A 7,495-nucleotide genomic window follows, 5' to 3' on the forward strand; every position below is an offset into this window, starting at 1 on the left:
GTGCAAGGCATGCGAGTCCGTTTAACTGAATTTTTTGACGTGGTTAGTGCTAAAGGTTATAGGGTGTATCAAAACATGAACATAAACGTTGGTTTTTGCCGATTTCATAGTGAAAGGTATAACGTGCCATTTGAGGCAAACATAAAAGTTGTTTTTATGCAATTTTGTCTATTTTTAATCTACTTTTTTTGGTTTAGATGGATTTAGTATTGCCTTTTGACATTTTTATAAGTATCCTCGTATAAACTGATTTCATAACACATATAGCCTATTAGAATAATGACGGACATCCCAAAATGCTTAACAAATTCCCCCTTGGATGTAGTTATCGAATGTTGTTGTGCTGAATAAGTTGCAACTTTAGTCACATATTTGTTGATCTCATCATACATGCGTCAACAGATGCCCCCTTGACTGACTTTGACTCGAGTTTGCGTCAACCCAAATCCTTGAAACTTCTGTATCAAACCCCCCAAAAGTACGCATATCCAATTAGTTAGAAACTCAAACTCGATCGACTACCATCACCTCCTCCTAGGCTAGCTTTACGTCTCATCGATCATTTCTGCTGATTGGCAAATGATAAAGGCTCATTCTTTCAACGGTCTGCAACAAATCATCAGTTTTGTATCAAAAACTCCAACACAACCAGAATTCATCTGCACGACAATGACACGATCCTCTGGTTATCACACCATAATCTTCACGAGGATTAACAAACTTGAAACCAATCACTACAGCTTCTCCATCTTAACATTAGTCCCAACCATGTTCGGTTTAACACAACTTCACCATTGCATCGATCCTCTGATCTTCAAACCCAACCGACAACTTATAAGAACTTTGGACACTACACTGATCAACATCAAATTAGTTAAAACCCATGAAAACCTGAAATCCCGTTTTGTTATCGAACTTTAAGCTCATCAATAGTCATTGTTTGATTAACAAAATAGTGATCCTGACACTATGCAAACCTTGACCGGATCTCTATGTCAAACCACCCGAATACTGTTCCAATATCACCCAAATTTCCAAGAATTAATCAATTTTCGAAAATTTTATTTCCTCTAATTCTTGGTGAATTTACACCATCTCTTCAAACCCAAAACGCGGAAAATTTGATGTTGTAGCCCATATGCGGAAAATTTGACGTTTTAGCCCATGAAATTTGACGTTTTGGCCCATAATAGTCACATCATGAATGTAGAACACCGAACATTAACTAATAAACGTTCCACGAATACCATCGTATGCTTCGGTTCTCATGACTACCCCACAATCTTTAATAACCCGCATATCCGTCCTCACGAGCTAATCACCAAATGATCCAACGCGTTCCCGAACACCCACATTCGACGCTAAAAACTGAACGCGTAACGTCCCGAAAAATATGTTCCCAAAATTTTCCATAATCATTATCTCATTATTTAGTATTTCCAAAAAAAAGTGTAGGAAGATGATTGCGTCTTGATCACACATCGGGGAAACATCTTGAAACAGATCAGTCAAACCTTAGTCAAATTGCTCAAATAATTAGAATCCGTTCACCAAATGATCAAGCTAAATGTTTAACATAATCCCCAAATGACCAGCTTAATCTTTTTGAATTGTAATCGATTAGAAACAAACACTTTTTCTTCAAACAATCAACTTAATCATTTGAGTAGACTCAAATGATCTCATCAATTGCTAAGGAAATTCTAAACAAATGACTTGATCATTTAGAATTGTAAACGATTAGAACAAAACTCTAACTTTCAAACAACCAGACAAGATTGTTTAGACTATCACACCCTGAATCGCTAAAAGAACAGTTAAACGATATGGCTAGATCGTTCACACTAATCCAAACGAATTTCATTAAGAACGATGAAAAAACGTTCCGACTACATTTTTCGGCCAAAAAGCCCGCCGAAAAATCTCAAAAAATGCTAATCTTGATGAAATTCGACACAAAAAGATCAATAGAATCAAAACTAAAACCTAGCAATCCTTAGCAATCAATTTTGAGATTAAAAAACATTTTGAATCCAAATTTAATCTAACTCAGTTCGCACAAGCAAACACTCACTGTTGTTCAATTTTCAACCAAAAATACCTCAAATCTCAACCAAATTCGACAACGATTGGCTCTACAAATTCAAAATCACACGAACAAAATCCATAGCTAATCATTTTTAACAAACAAACACACTGTGATTCAATTCGAAAGCATAGACCAGTTCGTATAGACGAAACCACACAATTTAAAAAAAAACAATTCTTTAAAATTTCACCAAATTCAACCAAAATGGAGCAAACAACTCAGATTCTCATGAATACATACCCTAGCCCAATCAAATTTAACATCAAATACGTTTTGGATCCGAAATCATACAAAATTAGTTCGTGATATCACAAAAAGCTCTGATACCAATTGGAAGTGCATGAAATCGATAGAAATGACTGAGTTTTATAAATTAAACAACAAATTTGGTAGATAAACGATAAATGAATGAACATGCGCATATTTACTATACAGAATGAGTTTTAATCACACTTTAAGAGATCACCTCTTGTGTCTCATATCCGCTCACACACACACACACACACACACTCACACCCTCTTTAGAAAGATCTGATAATGAAAGTTAACCTAAGGTTAATGAAATATGAAAATGACTAAGCTTTTATTGAGTGGTCTAAACATACAAGTTGATCACCCTAAACAATCAACCGAATCATTTGCCTACAAGCACACTATTCAACACACAACACACGGTTCAAAGCTAGCATATTCGAACAACGATGGATATCCCAAAATGCACTAACAAAAAAATTTACTTGGAATGGCAAACTTCTTTGATGCCTCCACATAAGTGTGGCATATCCGTTGTTGTACGGTTGTACGCATCAGAAACCATGCATTAGAAATCTTATGGACTGTAAAGTTGATGTAGTCGGAGGATACATAGTATTTTAGTGTTAAAAGATCCGCATTTATTAATGTATTATTGAGGATTTGCAAGTAATTGGTGAAAAAGGAGTAAATTGGACGTAAAAGGATGTTTTTGGAAGAAAAGGAGAAAAGCTAAAGAAAGGGTAGCTGAAAGAATAGGGTACGACGCATACCCGACCTAGAAAGTACAATTTGTAACTGCCGTTAACCAGAGAGACAAGATCAATATTGGGATTTGGGCCAAAGTGGGTCAGGTTAGGTTAAGTACGACCCGTACCCAGTTAAGGGGACGTCCCGTACCATTTTCGAAGCCCAAAAAGAGCTGCTTATTTAAGGTATTCTATGGAAACCCTAAAGAGAGAGCTGAAATAGACTGGAGAGTGAAAAAGGGTTGAAGAACTCTATTTTGAAGGAATCAGGAGAGAAAGGGCGAGAGGACTGAAGATCTTACGATTAAGGAAACAAGATTTAACTTTCTGGGTTACATCTTTACTGTTTTCTATTCTTTGAACTTTTATAATTGATGATGAATTCACTTTGTGTTTTGAATTTGTTTGTTAGGTCTGGCTAAGCTCTTTTATAACTGTCCGAATAAGATGATTTGTTGATTTGACTTATGATTGGTGATTGATTTTCTTATTAGTATGATTTTAGTAGTTTGTTGTGGATTAATATTATGATGAATATGAGTACATGTTGTGTATTAATTATAATGTTATTGCGTGGTTGTCTTGATCTTTTTATGAGGTTATGCATGTTAGATTCAGTATTTTCTATCTCTAGGTTATATTGACGTTTATTTACTTAGGGCTTGGAACCTTAACCAGTAATAGATAATTGATCATCCCAGTTGGTAAAACATGTGGGTTGCTTTAAAGGATCTAGAAACTAGTTAGCGTTTTCTATATTTGTCTAACCTTGATAGTTCGTAAATCGCTATGTTCGTGGCTCAATCTTGTTACTAGTCTAGAAACCCGAAGTCATAAGAATCCATATCAATACTAGCTAGCTTTATTGGATTAGGTTTAAAGGTGTGTCTATAGCCTTAACCCTAGTGTCACACCCCAACCGATGACGGAAATATCGAGGCGAGACATAATAAGTTGCTCAAAGACAACATAACACTAAATTGCGATATATATAAGTTTCAAAATTTATTTCCATAAAATCAAACGACACATTACATTTTTCAAAAACGACACATTACAACAACCAGGAATTTCATAACTAAAAACATCAAAATGCATAAATAAGCTTGGTGAGTATCTAAATCCACTCTAAGTACTTTCTTGTGATAGCATTATCAAACATTTCCTTCAACATGTATAAAATATCCGTCAAAACAAATTATGTCGGTGAATATACTAGTTTGTTTACATATAATAGATAGATTAAGTCTTAAATCCATATGTTTATAGAATACTAAATCATGTAACAAACTAGCATGCAATAGACTAAATATCAATCCAAAGTTTGGCACTAGCGTAACCTTATCAACGAAGTAAGTAAGGCCGTAAAGAATAACTTAACAATGACCCATAAAACGGGCAGTGTGCTAATCTTATAACGCTATACATGTTAAGAGAGGCTTGCAAAGTTAATGATAGATGTCTAAACATAAGTATAATCTAGCACGTAATCACAATAATAACAAATAAGCATGTCTAAAGATTGAGTTTTTTATTTTGTTTGATTGTATGTGTGTGTAAATGTGTTTAGTATGGATACATTTTGCAACCTAAATAGCGTTTAAAGCGTAAAAGGGTCTAGTATAAACTCACAATTTGCAAAGACTTTCCACATAATGTGAGTGAGATGGTTTGTGGGACGGAACACCAAAGTTACCCTAAAAAGGCAAACAAAGGTGTATGAGTATAAGGATTTGGAGATTTGAAGGTAATCGAAAATTACGAGTATGAAAGTACATAAAACATATCCAGCTTAGACACTTATTTTTAAGAGTTAATTACTGTTTTCGTCCCTGTGGTTTGTGAAAAATCACTATTTCAGTCCATTAGTTTAAAAATTATGATTTCTGTCCCTGTGGTTTCACTTTCGTAACCATTTCAGTCCATGTGGTTTTACTTTCGTAACCATTTCAATCCATTTATTCTGTTAAGTACAGGGACTAAAATGGTTACGAGGTGGACTGAAATGGTTACGAAAGTGAAACCACAGGGACTGAAATCGTAATTTTTAAACTAATGGACTGAAATAGTGATTTTTGATAAACCATAGGGATGAAAACAATAATTAACTCTATTTTTAATAAGTGTTTTTCATGAGTGCTAACACCCATTAGAAGTCCAAAATATGGAATCCAAGACTAGGATATTTTCCACCTTAACACATAACATTCAACCATGGGTTGGTTGATATTACGATTTGGTTTTGGAACAGTATTATATATAATCTATAACGTATATAGTCAAGTATTTTTCAAGCATTAGATGTAGGGTAATTCACTAACCTTAAGAATTTCACCATTCCACAAAATCACCAACATAGTTGATTCGGATGGTCACGAATACAAGGAAAAGAAATACATGAGTAAAATATCTATTTTTATAAGTAACCAAGTGAGGGATGGTGGAAGTTTAGTTGTAGAACCAAGGTCCTAAACAATACCATTCATACCTTACACGAGTACTTCCAACATTGCGTGATTAGAGACTTGGTGTGGTTTCACTCACTTTGTTGTTTTGAGGTTTCTTTAAGACTTAGAACATATAAAATAGAACCTCAAAGTTCTGGATTTAAAGCTTAACTCAAGTCCTTCATATGGAAGTTTGTTGGTGACTTGGTTTGGTATGTAAAAGATCCAAAAACAAAGTTCAGACAAACAAGTATAAAAGTTTACTAAAAATCCAAACTTGGACTTTAAAAATGGTGGTTTACCATGGTAAACAAGTGCTAATACTCCTAGAGGTTTTCCAAGTGTAGGGAAGAAGAAAAATAAGAAGAAAATGTAAGAAGCAGGCCCAAAACTCACTGTTTTGGTTCTTGAACTTTCTACCCAAAGTTGCAAAAGTGCAAGATTAGAGAGTGTTAGAGAGAGATTTGGAGGTGGTGAGAGTGTTTAGGGGGTGTTAGAGGTCGGTATTTATAAGGAGGATAAGTGGTGCGGGTTTTAATGAAGGTGGTTGGGAGTTAAAAGGATGGAAATAGATCAAAACACAGGCTGGCTGCGTTTTATGCTACAGATGGGTCCCTTGCGGACCACAAGGGTGCTTAGACGGTCCGAAAGGACCCTTAGAAAATTAAAAAAAAAACATTCTTAGTCCTTGTGGTTGTTTGGCTTGTTATTTGGTGCCCAAAACACATAGTTAAGCATGTTTTTAGGTATTTAAGGTGTGTGCAAGAATGTAAATGATATTAATACCTATGAAGTAACATTTCAAAGAAATACACCTCGACATATGGCTAGGTTTTGAATTAAAAATGAGTATTCGCGATTGTCTACGTATTATGCAAGAATAATTAGGCAAAAATAATATAAAAGGTGATTTCCATTATGATCAAGTCTCGAATTACAAGGGATTGAAGAGAAAAAATACGAATTACATTAAAAATGGAAGGAATGAAAAAATACGGAATGTTACACCTAGTTTAATAGGATTAACCTTAATCAATATTAACCCACTTTAGCATTTCATGCGATGTTATCAAAGCTGAGTCTTGAAACACTTTAATAAGTATCATGTGTCATCAATCTAGTCAATCTTCGTTGATTTGTGTCTTGGATGGTTATATTGTCTTAACCTTTGTTAATCTTTCATAGTTAATTGAAGTATTAGTATTTAAGTTTGATTATTAGTATATTACATATTAATTGATAAATTTGATACTAGAATCTTTTGTGTCCTTGAATTGATACTCGGTAACTTACCTGAACTATGCTATACTATGATGATATGATTGCCTGATACGTGTGTAGTTAGTATTTATTAGGTCTGTTACCTTAAAACTGGTGTGTGTTTCATAATTTACTATTACTATCTAAGCACGTCAAGAGTCCAGGTTGAACACAAATGGTGAACCATAAGTTAATCTAAACATGGTAACTTGCTAATAAAAAACCCATTGAAACAATGACAACATGCTATATATACCTGGGCATTAGTAAGGTGTTTGCAATTGCAACTGAACAACTTAATTTAAGGTTTCTCCTGTAAGATTTAACGAATGCTACATAACAAACATATTCAACAGATTCATATCATCTGCAACAAACACGTCTTAATTAAGGCAAAAATAAAGTCACTTATTTACCCCTTACTTTAGTAATTTTGACTTTTTATTACAAAAAATGTCCTTATTGGTTATTTTGCTTATTGATTTCAAGATAACCATACTACGCCAAGACACTCAAAATACCTAACACATAAACATACAAATATACCACGTGCATCTCTCAATCCTATATCAGAAAAACTTAAGTTAATTATAATGAAAAAGTTACGATAAGTGAATTGAAATGGAAGAAAATATTGAAAATCTCAAGAACTGTTGGTAACGTTGATGGCTTCTTCACGTACGTGATGAGAGCTTGAG

The sequence above is a fragment of the Helianthus annuus genome, chromosome 8, assembly GCF_002127325.2.
Source record: "Helianthus annuus cultivar XRQ/B chromosome 8, HanXRQr2.0-SUNRISE, whole genome shotgun sequence".
Taxonomy (NCBI): Eukaryota; Viridiplantae; Streptophyta; class Magnoliopsida; order Asterales; family Asteraceae; genus Helianthus; species Helianthus annuus.